General features: G+C 44.3%; 1 non-coding gene across 1 annotated transcript; it reads left to right on the top strand.

The window, feature by feature from the left end:
- Positions 1–707: 707 nt before the first annotated feature.
- trnat-agu (transfer RNA threonine (anticodon AGU)) lies at positions 708–781 on the top strand. The gene has a single exon. It is a non-coding gene; the product is annotated as a tRNA-Thr (tRNA).
- The last annotated feature ends 18,490 nt before the right edge of the window (positions 782–19,271 follow it).

Below are 19,271 nucleotides of genomic sequence, written 5' to 3'. Positions count from 1 at the left end.
AAACATTTCTAGCTTTTAATACCTTCAAAGATGAAAGTTAAAGTACTTCTAAAATATTTTTGGTAAAACTTATTTTTTTTGAAAAGCTACTGACCTCGATTACCATATTTTTAGCTTCAGGCCCGGCTGATGTGTAATGGCTGCCACATCCCTGAGGTGAGAATGATTAGTCCCGCCCACACACGCACTGATTGGTCAACGATCAGGTGACTGAACTGTAGGATTGGTCAATCATCACGTCAAAGAATTGGTCAACCTTCACGTCACTCAATACTAATGAGTGGATAATGAGTGGAATTTTGAAGCTTTTTGAAGAGTTTTTGCATACTGCCTGAAGAATTTCAAAAAAGTAAATACGCTTATGATGTTTCGAAAATCATAAGCTTTCTTTTGATGTAACACATGTGTAGGTAGGCTCTATAACTATTGATTGTATAGCCGGACAGACAGAAAGACAGACAGAGAGACAGACAGAAAGACAGACCGTTTTATATATATAGATAAGACACAAACATAGGGTAATCATTCAGAATCACCTCACAGATTGACACTGAGATAAATTAAGCAGGAGATACAGACAGCAATGGGACACATGGCAGAATGGACAAGAGAGCTGGAGAAATAAGAAACGGCCTGAGAGTCCAGAAGACAGTGACCGGAAACTGATAGCTATCAGTGAGTGGAGGCGAAAAGTTGTGTCAGTAGTCGGCCCCGTGGCTTAGCTGGTCAAAGCGTCTGTCTAGTAAACAGAAAATCCTGGGTTCGATTCCCAGTGGGGCCTTTTTTTTAATGAATTTCCAGGGGTGAATTTCTTCTCGTGTGAAAAGGCTAAAATTATTTTAAATGAAACTGTGCCTGCACCAGTTCCCATTCTGGATGAAGGCTCCAGTCGCTGCGAGGCATGGGTCGAATTTCACCGCTTCTGAATTTCTGGCGGTGCTGATTTTGGACTCTTCACCAAAAATCCATCTTTCCTAGGCAGTGCCATGCGTTACTTTCTTGTGGTCAGAGGAGTGCTCCAGTTGATGATGTGTGGCGCCGTGCTCGTATAGTGATTAATGCTCTGCGTTTTGGCCGCAGCAACTTCGGTTCGAAATCGAAACATAACGCAGATTTTTCTTCCTTCCACAATCAATAGCCCTCCTTTACTTTCCCCCTTCAATTTCATTGTAGTTTTCCTGCAGTATTACCTTAATCTTAAGTACCTTGAAGTAAGTTTAATTTTTTAAGGGTTTTTTAAACTCTTGGGCAGTTTAAACCGGAAGTAGAATCTGGGTAGAAAAGGGGAGGGGCTAGTGCAGTGCACGGAGTGCTTTGTGCATTGAGTGGTGCTGGAGTTTTGCTAAGTGGGAGAAAAATAATTTAAGTGTATTTTGGGAATTTTAGTGTGTTAAGAATTCAATTATTTAAAATAAGTTTAATTTTTTAAGGGTTTTTTAAACTCTTGGGCAGTTTAAACCGGAAGTAGAATCTGGGTATAAAAGGGGAGGGGCTAGTGCAGTGCACGGAGTGCTTTGTGCATTGAGTGGTGCTGGAGTTTTGCTAAGTGGGAGAGTTCGGATAAGTGGGAGGTGAGTGTGTTTTTTGCTCTGTTTTGTTCCCCACTCCCAGGCTTGGACAGCACTGTGGAGGCGGAGCAGCGAGACGAGTCAACCAAGCAGGCCCCACAGACAGTATTCAAGGAGGAGGTTGGTGATCAGCTGGTTGGTTGGTTTTCTTCCTTCTCTTTTCTTTCATACCTTTAAGTTGGTAAGCACTTTGAATAGCGGTGTGACATTATCATCTATATCCGGGCAGGATCTTCATAACTAATAATAAGAAATTTAATTATTTATATAGAATGCAGCAGGTGATGTGTTAGTGTTGCGAGATGTGGGAGCTGGTGAACCCCATTGAGGCTCACGGTGATTACATCTGCGACAAGTGTTTGCTGCTAGAGGAACTCAAGTTCCATGTTACGGAGCTTGAGACCGAGCTTCAGACACTGCGACACATCAGGGAGGGGGAGAAGTTCCTGGACTCTATGTTTCAGGAGATGGTCACACCTATGAAGTTAATTACTGCAGATGTAGTCCGTGGTCAGGGACAGGACGGTTTGACTACGAGTGAGGAAGATACAGGGATCCACGATGTAGTGTTGAAGGAGACGCAGCCCTTGTTCTTGTCCAGCAGGATCGAGGTTCTTACTCCCTGTGAGGGCGGGAGCGGGTCTGCAGGGAGGATGAGCAACCTGGCCACAGCACCGTGGTACAGGGGGCCATTCAAGTGGAGGGAGTAAAAAGAAATGTTGTAGTGGTAGGGGATAGTATTATTAGGGGGATAGATAGCGTTCTCTGCAGCCGAGAGCGGGAGTCCTGAAGGCTGTGTTGCCTGCCTGGTGCCAGGATTAAGGACATCTCTTCTGGGCTGGAAAGACACTTGGAGTGGGAGGGGGAGGATCCAGTTGTCATGGTCCATGTTGGCGCAAACGACGTCGATAGGACAAGGAAGACGGTTCTGCTAAAGGAGTATGAGCAGCTAGGGGTCAAATTAAAAAACAGAACCTCAAGGGTAATAATCTCTGGGTTATTACCTAAGCCACGAGCGAATATGGCTAGGATAAATAAAATTAAAGAGTTAAATGCGTGGCTCAAAGACTGGTGTGGGAGAAATGGGTTTTGCTTCTTGGGACACTGGCACCAATACTGGGACAGGAGGGAGCTGTTCTGTTGGGATGGACTCCACTTGGCCAGTGCTGGGACTAGAGTCCTGGCGAATCATATAATTAGGGCCGTAGAGAGGGCTTTAAACTAATTAGTGGGGGGGAGGTTTCTAGAGAGCAAATAATAGAACTGACAACAGAGAAGGTCATAGACTTAGGTAGCAGTGGGGGAATTAAAAAACAGAATGTGTCAGGAAGGGACAGAAGGTATGGAGTAAAAAGTAAAGTACTAAAAAGGGAAAAAACAGGAACAAAGTGTTACAAAACATATTTGAAAGTTCTTTATCTGAATGCACGTAGCATTCATAACAAAATGAATGAGTTAACGGCACAAATAACGACATATGGGTATGATCTTGTGGCCATTACCGAAACATGGCTGCAGGGTGTCCATGACTGGGAATTAAACATACCAGGTTATTTGACAATCAGGAAGGACAGGCAGGAAGGGAGAGGAGGTGGGGTGGCTATGTTAATGAAGGAAGGAATCACTATAATACAGAGAAATGATATTGGGTCAAAGGAGCAGGATAGTGAAACAGTTTGGTCGGAGGTAAGGAATAATAAGGGGAAAAAACACGAGTGGGTGTAGTCTATAGGCCTCCGAACAGTTGCAACTCTGTTGGACGGAGTATTAATCAGGAAATAGTTGAGGCTTGTAATAAGGGAACAGCTATAATTATGGGGGATTTTAATTATCATATGAACTGGACAAATCAAATTTGGCAGAGCAGCCTTGAGGATGAGTTCATTGAGTGTATTAGGGATGAGTTTCTTGAGCAGTATGTAACTGAACCGACCAGGGGGCAAGCAACCTTAGATTTGGTCCTGTGTAATGAGACAGGATTAATTAAAAATGTCCTAGTAAAGGTTCCCCTTGGAATGAGTGACCATAACATGGTTGAGTTCCATATTCAATTAGAGGGTGAGAAGTTTGGATCTCAAACAAGCGTGCTGAGCTTGAATAAAGGAGACTATAAAGGTATGAGAGCGGAGTTGATTAGAGTGGACTGGGAAAATAGATTAAAGGGTAAGCCGGTACATGATTAGTGGTGTACATTTAAGGAGTTATTTTACAACTTCCAAAAAATATATATTCCACTGAGGAAAAAAGGGTGTAAAAGAAAAGATAGCCATCCGTGGCTAAGTAAAGTAATTAAGGATAGTATCCGACTAAAAACAAGGGCATATAAGGTAGCCAAATCTAGTGGGAGAATGGAAGATTGGGAAGCCTTTAAAAGACAGCAAAAAATAACTAAAAGATTGATTAAGAAAGGGAAGATAGATTATGAAAGTAAATTAGCAAAAAATATAAAAACAGACAGTAACAGTTTCTATAGTTGCATAAAAAGAAAAAGGGTGGCTAAAGTAAATGTTGGTCCCTTAGAGGGTCAGACAGGGAAATTAATGGTGGGAAACATGGAGATGGCAAAAACACTGAACAATTATTTTGTATCAGTCCTTACAGTAGAGGACACGAAGAATATCCCAACACTGGACAAACAGGGGGCTCTAGGGGGGGAGGAACTAAATACGATTAAAATCACTAAGGAAGTGGTACTTGGTAAAATAATAGGACTCAAGACGGATAAATCCCCTGGACCTGATGGCTTGCATCCTAGGGTCTTGAGGGAAGTAGCGGTAGGGATTGTGGATGCATTGGTAATAATTTTCCAAAACTCACTGGACTCAGCAAAGGTCCCGGCAGATTGGAAACTGCTAATGTAACACCCTTATTTAAAAAGGGTAGTCGGCAGAAGGCTGGAAACTATAGACCTGTTAGCCTAACATCTGTGGTTGGTAAAATGTTAGAGTCCATTATTAAGGAGACAGTAACGGGACATTTGGATAAACATAATTTAATAGGACAAACTCAGCATGGTTTCATGAAGGGGAAGTCATGTTTGACAAATTTGCTGGAGTTTTTTGAGGAAGTAACATACAGTGTGGATAAAGGGGAACAGTGGACGTAGTGTATTTAGACTTCCAAAAGGCATTTGACAAGGTGCCACACAAAAGATTATTGCTCAAGATAAAAAATCACGGGATTGGGGTAATATTCTGGCGTGGGTGGAGGATTGGCTCTCTAACAGAAAGCAGAGAGTTGGGATTAATGGTTCATTCTCAGATTGGCAACCAGTAACTGGTGGTGTTCCTCAGGGGTCAGTGCTGGGTCCCCAACTCTTTACAATCTATATTAACGATTTGGAGGAGGGGATCGAGTGTAACATATCAACGTTTATGATACAAAGATGGGACGGAAAGTAGTGAGTGAGGAGGACATAAAAAACCTGCAAAGGGACATAGACAGGCTAAGTCAGTGGGCAGAGATTTGGCAGATGGAATACAATACTGGAAAGTGTGGGGTTATGAACTTTGGCAGGAAAAATCATAGAGCAAGTTATTATCTTAATGGCAAGAAACTGGAAAGTACTGTAGTAGAAAGGGATCTGGGGGTCCTGGTGCAAGAAACTCAAAAAGTTAGTATGCAGGAGCAGCAAGTCATCAAGAAGGCCTATGGAATGTTGGCTTTTATTGCTAGGGGGATGGAATATAAAAACAGGGAGGTATTGCTGCAGTTGTACAAGGTATTGGCGAGACCGCACCTGGAATACTGCATACAGTTTTGGTGTCCATACTTAAGAAAAGACATACTTGCTCTCGAGTCAGTGCAAAGAAGGTTCACTCGGTTAATCCCGGGGATGAGGGGGTGGTCATATGAGGAGAGGTTGAGTAGATTGGGACTCTACTCACTGGAGTTCAGAAGAATGAGAGGCGATCTTATTGAAACATATAAGATTGTGAGGGGGCTTGATTGGTTGGATGCGGTGAGGTTGTTCCCAATGAAGGGTGAAACTAGAACTAGGGGGCATAATCTTAGAATAAGGGGATGCTCGTTCAAAACTGAGATGAGGAGAAACTTCTTCACTCAGAGGGTGGTAGGTTTGTGGAATTTGTTGCCCCAGAAAGCTGTGGAAGCTACATCATTAAATAAATTTAAAACAGAAATTGATAGTTTCCTAGAAGTAAAGGGAATTAAGGGTTACGGGGAGCGGGCAGGAAATTGGACATGAGTCTAGGTTCGGAATGGTCATGGCCCTGTTGGTAGTGGAGTGGGCCCAGGGGCCGTGTAGCCTGGTTCTGCTCCTACTGTGTTCTAATTCTGTGTTAGATTTCAGGAGATGGTTTTATTCCTGTTCCTGGCTGGGGTGGAGATCGCCTTTTACAGAAGGTAAGTACTGTAGAAAATGTAGGGACAGAGTGATCTCCTGGAAGAATTTCGATCGCCTAGATGGGTCGGAGAGGAATTTCCCAGATTTTTTTCTCCCAAATTGGCCATGGGGTCTTTATCTGGTTTTTCGCCTCTCCCAGGAGATCACATGGGTTCGGGTGGATGCAGAGTGATAGAAGATTTGAGGTTAGGATCAGATCAGCCATGATCTTAATGAATGGTGGAGCAGGCTCGAGGGGCCGATTGGCCGACTCCTGCTCCTATTTCTTATGTTCTTATGTTAATCCAACATTCGCTTTCAGCCACTTAAACCGTTAACTGTGCTCTGCTACCACCGCTCTTCCTGGGCCACATGTCCCATACGCCCCAATCTGAGTTGGTGCTTTGAAGCCAGTCGATACATTTAGACCTGCGGGACCTCTCGACAGGCAAGCTCTGCGAAAGCAGCCTGATTTTACAAGAAAATTCCATGGCAAATGAAGCTTTAAACTTTTCAAACAAATCGTTTTATTAACATAATAATACAAGTTTTACAGAGAGAGACCTGTACAACCTCAGTGGTGCAACTCAAAACTCAGAATGGTCAATTCTTCTGCTTCGGGAGGGGGGAGATGAATTATGTGTTGGTGTCCTCCTTGTTGTTTTTCTGGTCACTCTTCCAGATCTCCACTCCGTTTGTCTGTCTCCTGGCCTGTCTCCTGGAATGTGTTCTGCTTTTCACTTCAGAATGGAGCTCCTGTACCATTGCTGCTGACAGAAACAAGCCTTCCAGTGACTTTCCATTCTCTCTCTCCCATGGTTACACAGACTGATGCTACCGGACACCACCGAGTGTTTGCGAAGGTTCCTCAGAGATTATCGAGGCCTCCTTATCTGGAGCTTCCAGACAATCTGCAGAACACTTTTGGAATTCGGTCAGCAAACCTTCTTGAAGTAAGTGATCCGGGTCTCTCAGCAATCATTTAGTTTCCTTAAAACCGGCATTGAAATTTCCAAAATTCTCCCAGAGGGAGCAGATTGAAGAAAATAAATTATTTGAAGTAATTTATTACAATAATGAGAGAACCCGCTGCGAGCAGGGCTCGAGCCTGTACAGGAAAACGCCATTGGATGTCAAGTCCAACACTTCACCACTCGGCCATTGCAGCCGCGAACATATCCATCCAAAAAATTAAATTCTCAAATCGCTGACCCTGTTTATTATTGGCGATGATGGTTTCATGATATTTAATTTGCTGCAAATTCAGCAAGTCCAGAAGAATCGCAGCGATCATTACAATAAAAGAAAACTTCCGATATTTAACGGTATGTAAGATGTTGAGCACAGTATGGAATATTCTGCAGGGTAATGAAAATAAACAGCAGAAACATTGTGTTCTGCTCCCACATGACACAAATCAGCCACAGCCTCTGCTCCCTGACCGCCGGCTGCAGAATCCTTGTCTCCAGATTACAAACTGATTCTAGGTCGGAGATAAATATTCAGGATAGAGCCTAAACACAGCGGGTGGGACCAAATAGTAAAGCAGTTATTTTAGACCAGAGACAGCGGTAACTGTCCTATATTGCTCACATGCATCAATGTGTGAATCTGACATTAAATGGTTTTAAATACAGTGAGGGGATTTAAAGTAGATTCGGGGCCAATAGTTCCCAAGTTGATCTTTCCTGTGTCTCTCTTGCCTCTCTCCCCCCTTCCTCCCACAGGCTGCCGGTTTTTTAACCTTGTTTTAAATCTGCTGCTTGCCCACAGTGCACTCCACAGTCTCACAACCCTTTCTACAAATACCGTTTCACTGCTTGACTTCTCTGTGTATTAGTTATGAATCACCTTGCGGTGAAATGGTGGCGTCTGTGGCATCAAATTAAAAAGTGGCCTATTGGAATCACGTTGGGATTGCAATTTATTTTGCACAGGATTGAACCTATATAATGCAAGATGGAATATTTTAATTGCAGCATCACAATAATCTAAATCTTGTTATCAATGTTGGCTCATTCGTTCCCCAGTGTCAGAGGAAGAATTGTCTGACCCCTCATTTATTTCATGTAAAACATAAACACAGGTATTCATTTAGAATCAACTCAGAGATTGAAACTGAGATAAACACAGTGAGATACAGACAGCATCGGGACGCTTGGCGGAATAGACAGGAGAGATGGATCGATACAAAACGGCCTCAGCCTCCAACAGGCTGTGACATGTAGCTGATAGATACCAGTGAGAGGCGACGGCATAGCTGAGGCGCGATTTGGCTCCGTGGCTTAGCTGGTTAAAGCGCCTGTTCAATCAACAGGCGATCCTGGGTTTGACTCCCAGCGGGGCCTTTTGTCCTAATGAATCTCCAGGGGTGAGTTTACTCTGTTGTGAAAGGGCTACAACCCTTTTAAATGTAACTGCGGCTCCACAAGTTCCCATTATGGTTAATGGCTCCATTTGCTGCGGGTCGTGGGTTTAATTCCACCGCTGTCAAAATTTCTGGTGGTGCTGATATTGACATCCTCCCCAAAAATCAAACTTTTCTAAGCAGTGCCGTGCGTGATTTTGCTGTGGTTAGGGCAGTGCTGGAGTAGCTGATGTATGACGCTGGGATCATATACTGGTCAGTATTCTGCACTGTGGCCGCAGCAACTTTGGTTCGAATCAGAATCACGGTATAGCTCGCTTTATAACTTCTGTTTTCTGTGGCACCTGCTGATAGAACACAGCGAAAAATCAATCTTCACTACATCAAACAGTATTCTTTTATTGATGGTGAAAGCCTATTTACTCCTTCAAACCCCGTGCTCTCACATGCCTGAGCTTGATGCTCCATAATTCAAACCCGCCTCTTCTCCCAGCTTTTTCTTCCGTTCACAATCTATAGCCCTCCTTTACTTTCCTCCTTCCGTTTCTTTGTCACTTCCCTGCGGCATTACCTTAATCTAACATTCACTTTCACCCACTTACACCATTACGTTTGATCTGCTACCACCGCGATTCCTGGGGCACATGTCCCATTCGCAGCAATCTGAATTAATGCTTTAAAACCAGTCGATACATTTAGACCTGCGGGACCGCTCGACAGACAAGCATTTCGAAAGCAGGGCTGGCCTTTGGCAGCAAAATAACAGGTTTGCATGAGAAATGTTCTTGGCCTAATGGATAAGGTGTCTGACGTTGTTGCTAATCGTAATCAGAATTGCTGTCAGTCGTGGATCATTCTATATCTGTTTAAAACGGGTTTGCTCACCTTCTTGCTTTGGTGTTTCAAAGCTGTGAGTAGTCCCGGGTTCAAATCCCGGACGAACCCCGCTAGGTTTTAGTCAAATCTCAGCTTCTTATAGCCGATAGACATTGCAGAAAACTTAAATACTTTCCATTAAAAACATGAGATTTCGTGTCATTTTGCCCATATATTTCGAAATCATATAGCTTCACTGAAGCAACTGAAAACCCAACAACTGAGAAAAGTTAAAGGCTCCCAGGTGTATTCTGCTCGGTGTCTCATTGCACGTCTTGCATCCGTGTTCAATTCCGGCCAATGCAGGAACTTTACATTTTGCTTTCTGCACCCATGAGCTCGCCTGAATTGGGATAAACTTACATTCAGTGTCAATCTTCTGATACACCCACTTCCCTGAATATTAGTCAGTCCTGCTTCCTCTAGCGCTGAAAGGATGTGAGAAGCTGGCTTGTGAATTGGTCCTATGGGTGCCAAATTCAAACTGTACAGGGTTCTGTACTGACCGGGAATCAAACCGGCATGACCAGCCTGCCTGGTCTGATTAAAAGGGGTGCACACCTCTTCTTTCGATCAGGCACATTACTGCCTTCTTGAATTAATGGAATGCCTTTTGCTTGCAGCAGCTGATTCTACATTTTCAGCATTGTCGATCTGGGTGCCCGGGCAGGACAAACGGTAAAGGGCCCTTTCTTGAGGAGTATTTCTGTATGGATGCAAAAAGCAGGAAATAGAATGGCTGATTTGTTGCAGACGGAAGACAAGAGGTTAAGACGATAGCATGTTAATCCATTGTTCTTATTTATTGTGTTGAATGTTTGATGCTGATAAACCTTCCCAGCATTTGACTGAATCTTACGTAAAATTTGCTTTAATTCTAATCTCGGCCAAACCAGTGGTCTCGGCCCCTTCATTGTTCATATCTTGTTAAAATTAACACGGACCATTGGAATTCTCCACCTTCTCGAATGAAGGTGAAACAGAGATCACGAATCAGAGAGAGATCTTTCTTCCTTCTTCCTTCAGTTCGTACGGCTGGAGTGAAATGACGGAGACAAAAAAAGATGACATCCAAACAGAAACAATGTGCATGAAAGTCCTCTTCACCGCAAGTCCTGCCCGTTACACTCGGATCCACAACGTTGAAAATGTACAGTCAGCTTCTGCGAACAATAGGAATCCAGATATTTCCGTTACATGAGGTCAGTGATTGTTAGAAATGGTCAGGTGTAAAACAGGTCCGATCCAGGCTGGAACCCAGTGTGCAAACCGACCATGGAAGGCTGGAAATTACAATTCTCTGATAACATTATAATACACATTAAAGTTATAGACATTATCCATTATGTGATGTGGTTATTATTAGCTGATTTCTTATTGTTCTAGAAATGCCACTGAATTAACTGGCTGGCGGAATCGCTTAAACTCCACGTGATTGGCTCGGCTCATCCATGGGCCGAGTGGCGAGTGGTGCAATCAAATTCTGCAACTGAATCATTAATATTATTCAAGTAAGGGAAACTGCCCCCTACACTTCCTGTCATACAAGTGGCCCCAGTCCCATTCCACTTTCATGATGCTTAATCCCCTCTGAGCTGGACTGACGAACCATTTTCAAGAAGGAGGCTCATCGTCTGCTCAGCAGAAAATTCAATCTGCTGGACGTCCAGCTCTGCCAGACTGCATGTTCTTTCAGACAGCTTTCCAACAGGCCACAGGCATCCAACTGCCGTGCGAGCATTGCTGACTAGTTCAAGTCAACAATATTAGACACTCTTTACAAAACTAGTTTTGAATCTACGACTTGTATTGTCAAATAAGATGCTGCAAAATTAAAAGCTCAACATTGTCGTCTGAATCTGCATCCTCATATAATACACTCTAGAATAGTCAACTGTATTGAAAATGTTGCGTTATTTTACTGTGACAGTGAATAATCATTTGAGTGAAGACATTGGCCACGAAGTTCCACCATTTCGTGTCCTATATGCGTGGCTGGAGAGATGGTGCAGGGGTGAGGGCTTTAGATTCCTGAGGCATTGGGACCATTTCTGGGGATGGTGGAACCTGTACAAGCTGAACGGGATACACTTCAAGAGAGCCAGGACCAATATTCTCGTGGGGAGGTTTGCTAGTGCTGTTGGGGAGTATTTAATCTAGATTGGCAGGGGGATGGGCTCCAGAATATAGGAGTAGAAATGTGAACAAGCTGCATAAAAGAGTGAGATTGTTGGATACTACTAGAGAAGAAAGTAGTACTAGAGGCGGAACTAGTACAATATTAGATAGGAGCAGACTAATAAAGACTACGAAAAATTCAAAAATGGGTTTAGAATGCATGCACGTAAAAGCACAAATTTTACTGAATAATGTTGGTGAGTACAAGCACAATTAGCCATGTGGCAATATGATGTTGCGGCAATAAGCGAAACGCGGCTTAAAAACGGTAAGGACTCGGCATTTAATATGTAAGGGTACAAGGTGTTCAGAAAATATATGGAAGGGAAAATGGTAGGTGGAGTGGCAGTGCTGATTAAGTGTTATAGTGTTGGACAAGTAAAATGTTCTTGAGGGGGCAAGGACAGAATGCATTTGGTTACAGTTGAGGAACAAAAAGGGTGTGATCACAGTATTGGGGTATTCTACAGGCCCCCAAATAGTGGGAGGGAGGTAGAGGAGCAAACCTGCAGGGAAATCGCAGAGATATGCAAGAGATATAGATTGTTGATATTGGGGGACTTCATATCCCAAATATCGATTGGGATAATGCTAGAGTTAAGGGAAAGGAGGAGGAGGAATTTCTGAAATGTGTTAAGGAGAATTTTCTTGAACAGTATGTTCTTGGCCCAAGTAGGAAGGAGGCATTGCTGGATCTGATGCTGGAGAATGAGGTGTGCCAGGTCGACCAAGTGCCTGTGGGAGAATACTTGTGTACGAGTGATCATCATATCATGAGAGTTAGATTAACAATGGAGAGGAGCAAGGAACATTCTAGAGTGGAACTTCTAAACTTGAATAGGGCTAACTTCAATGGGAAGCGAAAGGATCCAGCCAGAATAAAATGGAACTAAAGGATGACAGGAAAAACAGCAAAGGAACAATTGGTGATTTTAAGGAGGAGATGTTCCAAATACAGGCTAGATACATTCCAACACGAGGGATGTGTAAGGGAACCAAAGCAAGGGCTCCTTGGATGACGAGGGAGATAGAGATGATGAAACAAAAAAGAGAGTGCATGATGAATGTCAGGTGCATTCTTCAACGGTGAATCAGACCAAATACAATAAGTTGAGAGGGGAATTGAAGATGAAAATAAGATTGGCAAATAAAGAGTATGAGAGTAGAATGGCTGTTAACATAAAAGGGAAACCCAAAATTCTTCTACCGGCATGTAAACAGTAAGCAGGTAGTAAGAGGCGGGGTGGGGCCTATTAGGGACAGAGAAGGTGATATATGTTTAGAGGCGCAGGGCAAAGCCAGAATACTCAACGAGTACTTTGTATTGGTGTTTACTATGGAGGTGGTTGCTGATTATATATCAGTTGAAGTGGAAAAGGTAGAAGCAATGGAAGGGGTGCAAATTGATAGACAGGATGTACTAGTTAGGCTGGGTATGCTTAGAGTGGATAAGTCACCTGGTCCAGATGGCTTGCATCCCAGGTTGCTAAGGGAATTGGGGGAGGAGATAGCTTGCCATAATTTTCCATTCTTCCCTTGATGCGGGGTAGGTGCCAGAGGATTGGACATTGGCAAATGTGAAACCATTGTTCAAGAAAAGGTCTAAGGACAAGCCTAATAACTACAGGCCGGTCAGTTTAACATCAGTTTTGGGTAAAGTTTTAAAAACAAAAATCAAGTCTAAAATTAAAGTGCACATGGAGAGGTTTAAGCTAATTCAGAAGAGCCAACACGGATATGTAAAGGGCAGATCGTGTTTGAGTAATCTAATTGATTTTTTTGATGAAGTAACAGGGAGGATTGATGAAGGGAATGCAATGGATCTTGTCCACATGGATTTACGGAAGGTGATTGAAAAAGTACCACATAGAAGGCTAATTGATAACATTGAGGCTCCTGAAATAGTTTGGATCAGTGACAGCTTGGATAAGAAATTGGCTTAAGGACGGAAAAGATCTGCAGTTCTCTTCCATTTTTCTTCTTTTCCTCCATATAACTCGATTCCCTTACCTAAAAACACCGTCTAGATCTGAGTCTTGGAAGCAACAATTGACCCCCCCATCCACGGCCTTTTTGGATAGTGACTTCTTTATTTCTACAAACCTTTGAGAGCAAAGTTGCTTTCGAATTGAATTTCTAAATGGCCCACCTCTACTTTTGCGGTTGTGACCCTTGCTTTGATTCCCCAACCAGAGGAAATAGTTTATCTCTATCTACCCTGATAATCCATTTAACACGGTAAACACCACAATCCGATCACCCCTCAATCTTTTAAACTCACATGAACAGAAGACAACTTTATACAATCCATTAATTCCACTCACCTAGATGGGTCAGAGAGGAATTTCCCCGAATAGAAACTGAGATGGAATGGACGCAAGCTGTCTGAAAGGCCGGCTGATGGAGTGTTGGTGGCAGATAAATTCTACACTGGCTGAATGGCTGTGTTGTCAGCGGCTCGTTGTTTTGGTGGTGGGATTCAAGGTAAAGGGTTTCACTGATTAATATGTGAGAGGTCTCATGTACAAATCCTGGACAAGCGCAATATGTTCCCATTTGTAGTGAAAAACCATCAGTTCATGTCACAGCACAACCCATCGCACCTCACGTTTGCTGCAACATTCTTGCATTAATAATGATGCACGCATTTAAAAAAATCAAAAATCAAATCAAATCAACTTTTATTGTCATTGTTAGTGCACAAGTGCAGTACAACGAAATGTAGGCTTGCGGCTCCCGGGAGTGTACAATTTGGATTAGGACACTTAAACATTTCAAAGTACATTTGTACATATATATTAGCATAAATATGACCATAATAAAGTGCATCGGCAGATGTGCAGGCTTTAGTGTTTATTTGTGGAGTTCAGTAGGATGACAGCCCTGGGAAAGAAGCTGTTCCTAAATCTGGTCGTACGGGTGCGAATGCATCTGTAGCGTCTTTCAGATGGTAGGAGGGCAAACAGACTGTGGCTGGGGTGGGTAGGGTCTTTGATGATGGACCGTGCTCTCCGTAGGCAGCGTTTCTGATATATATGTTCTATGGTCGGTAGCCGGGTGCCGGTAATGCGTTGGGCAGTTTTGACTACCCGCTGCAGGGCTTTCCGGTCATGGGAGCTACAGCTGCCCTACCATACCGTGATACAGTTTGTCAGGATGCTCTCTATAGTGCAGCGGTAGAAGTTAGAGAGGATCAGGGGTGACAGATTACATCCCTTCTGCCTCCTCAAGAAATATAGGCGCTGCTGGGCCTTCTTCACCAGAGAGGAGGTGTTGAGGGACCAGGAGAGGTCTTCCGTGATGTGGACTCCGAGGAACTTAAAGCTGGCCACCCTTTCCACCTCCGCCCCATTGATGTGGATGGGGGTGTGACTTCCGCCTTTGGACTTCCTGAAGTCCATGATTATTTCCTTTGTTTTCTTGGTGTTAAGGGCCAGGGAGCAACAGTGCAATTATTATGATTCGAGTTCCCAGCAATGTCCGGCTCCATAATCATAACTGATCATAAGCTGCCACTTAGCGATTCTAGTTTGCCTAAAGTTAGACTCAAAATGAAAATGTCCTCGTTCGCTCCGGGTTTCAATACACTCCGACGTCCCAATAATGTCCGATTCCCCCAGTTATACACACAGAAATTGTTGCCCTGCCAATCCAGGTCAGTAAGCACAGGGGTGATGGCTGGGCGGGACTTGGTGTGAGTAAGGACACGGGCAGGCAGGATCACCTCAGTTTCCCGAAGGATAGAACATAGGAGGCCGGCCAGGCATCCATTGGAACAGTCAATTTCTGTTCTGGGCACCGCACGCAGGAAGGATATATTGCCCTTGGAGTGGTGCAGTGCAGATTTACCAGATTAATACCGAGGTTTACAGGGTTAAAGTATGAGGATTAATTGTATAAACTTGCCGTCTGTTCTCTTGAATTTAGAAGATTGTTGAGTGATCTGATCATGGTGTTTAAAGTGTTAAAAGGTTTAATAGTGTAGATAGAGTTAAACTAGTTCCTCTGACTGGGGAATCAAGTACAAGGGGGGGACTTAAAACTACAGGCGCTCCATTAAAAATCAAATCCGGAAGCATCTTTTCAAATAAAGTTTTGTAGGAATCTGGAACTCTCTCCCCGATAAGTCCGTGGGGGTCCATTGTTTCTTCCAAGACTGTGAACGACACGTTGTTGTTAGGTAAGGGGATCAAGTTATATGGAGCAACGGCAGAAAAATATTGGTGAGGTGCAGATCAGCCTTGGTTTAATGTAATGTCGGAGCAGGTAGAAGGTTGAAAGGACTTCTCCAGCTCTAATTTCTTGAATTCTGTTCTCTTTCTTATCAGATAACTCTACCCTACATTAGCTGTCAGCAGACAGGGTCAAGGAATCGCCTTTTCACTCCTTCAGTTCTGGAAAGTCGCTTCTCACGAAGCAACTCCACCATTCATTCTCCTCTTGCAGTTCTGGCACAGAGGAGTTGAACCAATGCAACCATACACAGCAGTACTGCGCAGCAGCCAGCAGAGGGAGCAGGTGGTGCAATACTGCACAGCGGCCAGAGGAGGGAGGAGCAGTACCAGGTGGTGCAATACTGCACAGCGGCCAGAGGAGGGAGCAACAGTACCAGGTGGTGCAATACTGCACAGCGGCCAGAAGAGGGAGCAACAGTACCAGACACACCTCGATCCTGTAGAACAAACATACACGGGGAGAGGGATTTTACCCCTGCCCGCTGGGAGTTAAATTCGACATTTTCAGCCTAGAACGGAGGCATGTGCGACATGGTATTGCAGAGATCTACAAGAAATTAACTCGTGTGGAATACCAGATTACATTGTGGGAGAAATAACAAGAAGAAACAGCCTCAAAAGTAAAAGAAAACTCTTTAGGACTGATATCAGGAGAATGATCAACACTTAGAATGGACTCCAGACAGAGCGGTGGTGGTGAAAGCCCCGGAATAATTTAGGAAAAACCTGGATTAAACAATGAGGTGAAGACTACAGGTACTCTGGAGAGCTGTATTGGAATGCGCTGAATGTCCTTCCTCACAGGTAAGGATCTTGTGAACATTGCGGGTAGGTGTGAAAACAGTGTCCTTCCCAGTCCCAATCATTATTTATCTTAATGACTCTCTCTATACTGAATAAAACTGTGACATCAATCATTCTGGCCAATATTTATACCTCAATCAACATAACAAAAATACCAGATGATCTGGTGATTATCACATTGCTGTTTGTGGGAGCTTGCTGTGCGTAAATTATCTGCCGCGTTTCCTACATTACAACAGTGATGTACAACAGTAATTCATTGGCTGTAAAGTTCTTTGGGACGCCCGGTGGTGGTAAAAGGCGCCCAATAAATGCAAGTCTTTCGTTTATTTATCTACTTCACTGAGATGAAAATCCAGAACTGGTTGTCTATCGCATTCAACTTCCAGAAAAAACTCGTTGATAGAAAGTGTAGGCCGCTGATATTGCCTTTGATCCGGAATATTTGCACTGACCCTCTTCCCAAAGCCCTTGAGATTCACGTGGATTAAGTTGGAAACTTCTCTTTTATCTTTCCAAATTTTTCAAAGGGAATTCAAGGTCAAAATTCGCGAAAATGAGGGTTCGTCTGGGATTTGAACCCAGGACCTCTCACATACTCTATACTAATCAACCCGAAGCAAGAATCATACCCCTAGACCAACGAGCCACTGGTGTAGGCAAGGGCACTTAAAACGTTTCCATAATCAAGCCATGTGTTGGCTGCTCTTGATAAGCAGAACACTTGAGACCGAGACAGCTCTGACATTGCCTTCTCTACCTGTCTTCTGAAGCGCCGCACTGCTCCACACAGACAGTTAATGGGCTGTTAGGACGGTAATGTACCGAGGCAGCAGGTGCCCATCCCGAGAGCAGCAGCAGAGTTTCTGCATTAGTTTGGTGCGAGGCCTCAGATTTGGACAATGTATCAGCAAAGGCAGTGAGAAGACATGGAGGTAGAAAGTGAAGCAAAAACCGCACCGGAAGTGACCATTCGGTTCTGTGACTGAGACAATTTGTGTTTGGACAGGGGGTTTACTGTCAGTTCATAGCCCCACCCATCTCCTCCCCCGCCCATTGTGATTTCTGCCACATTTGCACATTCAGGACCGGGCCCGGGCAGATTCAACCCTGTCTCGCCCGGGGGCGCTGAGGCTCCTACCGCCACTGGTTATCAATTCACCCATCTGTAAATTAAAACCTAAAAAACTGCTTTACAAAGCACAGGTGCGGACGGAGACGCTGTGATCTTCTGACCAAATCTCAGCCCCAACAGACAGATTGTTCTGCCTTTAAAGATCAAAGCAGTACCTAAGTATTCCCAGAAAACTTCGATTCAGACCGATAAGCTTACTCAGACCTAGACGGTACCTACGCTGACACAGGGAGCACCACCACAGCCACAGACTTTCTTACACTGACACAGGCAGCTCCTAAACCGACACAGGGAGCACCACCACAGGCACAGACTTTCCTACACAGACACAGTCAGCTCCTACCCTGACACAGGAAGCACCATCACAGGAAGAGACTTTCATAGACAGAGCCAGGCAGCTCCTACCCAGACCAAGGGAGCTCCACCAAAGGCACAGGCTTTCCTACAAGGACCCAGGCAGCTCCTACCCTGAAACAGAGCGCACCATCACAAGCACAGACTTTCATGCACAGACCCAGTCAGCTCCTGCCCTAACACATGGAGCACCACCACAGGAACAGACTTTCCTACACAGACCCAGGGAGCTCCTACCCAGACACTGGCAGCACCGTCACAGGCACAGACTATGCTACAGATAAACAGATAGCTCCTTCCCTGATCCAGGGAGCACCTGTGCAGACTCAACAGCACCGGCACCGACCCATTCGTTCCTACATAGACCCAGACAATTCCTCCAATGACACAGTCAGCACCTATACATGAGCCCTTACACTAAAATGGACACTTCATACACGGGCGTGGACAGTTCGAAGAAAGGCACAGAATGTACCTACATGGACCCAGACATTCCTACGCAGACCCAGACAGCACGTTCACAGACCCAGACATTCCTACGCAGACCCGGACAGCTCCTACACAAACCGAGACACTACAACACAGACCCAGACAGCTCCTACACAGGCCCAGACAGCTCCTACACAGATACAGACATTCATACACAAGTCCAGACAGCTCCTGCACAGACCCAGACATACCTACACAGACCCAGACAGCTCCCGCACAGACCCAGACATTCATACACAAATCCAGACAGCTCCTGCACAGACCCAGGCATACCTACACAGACCCAGACAGCTCCTACACAGACCCAAATTCTTCATACACAAATCTAGACAGCTCCTGCACATACCCAGATATTCCTACACAGACTCAGACATCTTCTTCATAGAAACCCAAGCAAAATGCTGCTGATGCTGGAAGTCTGAATAAAAGCAGTAAATGCTGGATATACTGAGCAGATCTGGCAGCATCTGTGGAGAGGGAAACAGTTAATGTTGCTGGTTGATTACCTTTCGTCAGCTTCTTCATTTAACCTGGTTGCTCCTACACAAACCAAGACAGAACCTACACTGATTCAGATATAACATACAGAGCTAGACAATTCCTACCCTGACACAGACAGCTCTTATACAGACCCAGATATAAAATACAGACCCAGATAGCCCCTACCCTGACACAGACAGCTCTTATACAGACCCAGATATAAAATACAGACCCAGATAGCTCCTACCCTGACACAGACAGCTCTTACACAGATCCAGATATAAGATACAGTCCCAGACAGCTCCTACGCTGAGACAGACAACTCTTACACTGACCCAGATATAAAATGCAGCCCCAGATGGCTCCTACCCTGACACATTTAGCTCGGCACCAACTCAATGGGCCGAATGGCCTCTTGCTGTGCCGTTATGACTCTATA

Source organism: Somniosus microcephalus, unplaced genomic scaffold (genome assembly GCF_052327205.1).
Source record: "Somniosus microcephalus isolate GS21.2 unplaced genomic scaffold, FLI_Smic_1.0 unresolved_chr1, whole genome shotgun sequence".
NCBI classification, from domain to species: Eukaryota; Metazoa; Chordata; class Chondrichthyes; order Squaliformes; family Somniosidae; genus Somniosus; species Somniosus microcephalus.
This window is presented reverse-complemented; position numbering and strand designations above follow the sequence as displayed.